Source organism: Lynx rufus, unplaced genomic scaffold (assembly GCF_022079265.1).
Source record: "Lynx rufus isolate CCGP_SWC_20201006 ecotype Redwood Valley unplaced genomic scaffold, mLynRuf1.p SCAF_2, whole genome shotgun sequence".
Taxonomy (NCBI): Eukaryota; Metazoa; Chordata; class Mammalia; order Carnivora; family Felidae; genus Lynx; species Lynx rufus.
Genome location: NW_025814834.1, coordinates 152,517,073 through 152,518,538, shown reverse-complemented (window position 1 = coordinate 152,518,538; position 1,466 = coordinate 152,517,073). Strand labels below are relative to the sequence as shown.

The following is a 1,466-nucleotide window of genomic DNA, read 5'->3' as shown; positions in this document are numbered from 1 at the left end:
AGATGAAAAACCTGGGATGGCAGAGGTTTGTTTATGTGTGTTGGGGGAGAATCCAGGGTGGAAAAATAGGGAGGAGTAACAAGAGATTCATTTCTCTGGTCAGGCAACCAAGTGAGGAGGTAGTTATTTAGAGAGCTTCTCAAGTAGAGAATATTGTACTGATCTACTGAGAGCTGAGGAGGTAGTAGGAGCTTCCTGTGAGACTCAAGATAGCAACAGGAATACTTACGCAAGAAAGTCAAGACCAGGGTGTCAGTGCAGTTTGACAGTGGCTCTTTTCTGATGCTACAACTTTAAAAGTATTCATTACATTACCACACACAAGAACCACATAAAAACTCGAGTCCCATCATCACTGCTGTTGAGTTTCTTCATTTGGTACTGGCATATTTATCTTACCAGTGTGCAAAAGGCATATTCAACACCCTGTCTGGTCTTGGCTTAGGTTTCAATGAACGGAATCCCGTAACTCTTGGCCAGTTTGTGGGCTTGTTTTTTGGTGACTGTCCTTGTTGGCAAATCACACTTGTTTCATCTGAGTTTTTTACTTGCTTAAGCTGTTCCCTGTAGAGGTTAATATCTGCAAATGATTTGCTATTATTGATGGCACATACACAGAGGAAGCCTTCACCTGTCCTCATGTATTGGTCTCTCATGGCACTGTATTCTTCTTGACTAGCTGTATCCATTATGTCCAGAACACAGGTTTTACCATCTGTAACCACCTGTTTTCAGTTAAAATCCTCTATGTTGGAATCACATTCATCTACAAAGTGGTTCTGGATTAGCTGGGTTGTCAGTGTGCTTTTCCCAACACCAGCTGCTCCAACTGCCACCAGTTTTTACTCAGTCATTTCACACCAGCAAGAACCTCAAGTTTCACAGCCTCTGCTTCCAACGGATTTAGGACCACAACTGGGGAAAATGTTGGAGACCCCAGAACTGCCATCACCAGCCCCCACCAGGGATTAAGTTCAAATCATTTTAAAACTTAAACCAACCAGTATTGCTAATTCTATTTAAGTTTTTAATCTGAATTCTGTTTAAGTTGTTGCAAAGAACTAAGAATATAATGCTTGCAACATCTTTTGTGAAATCAGAACATTTATACTTCTGTCAAAGGCAGATAATATTTATAACAACAACAACAACAAAAGGTCCTTAAGATCATTTTTTAATGTTAGTACACAATCCAAAATAAAATTAGATTGTAATTAAGAATTGATATCTACCAGTATTTTAAAAATAAACATAGTCCATAAAAGATTTATAACTGGAATGCAAGGATGGCTTGTTATTAGGAATACAATATCATTCATCATGTCAGCAAACTAAAGCAGAAAAAAAATTTAATAATAAATATTATTTTTAGTCAAGATACAGGTTAATCTACATGATCTCAAAATGACACCAGACTGATGCAAGGTGGATTTACTAGTTAAAACAGCATGCACTGAGAAAATATC

General features: G+C 37.8%; 1 pseudogene; it reads right to left on the bottom strand.

Moving 5' to 3' along the window:
* Positions 1-306: 306 nt before the first annotated feature.
* LOC124516093 (GTPase NRas-like) lies at positions 307-854 on the bottom strand (annotated as a pseudogene).
* Between the last annotated feature and the right edge of the window lie 612 nt (positions 855-1,466).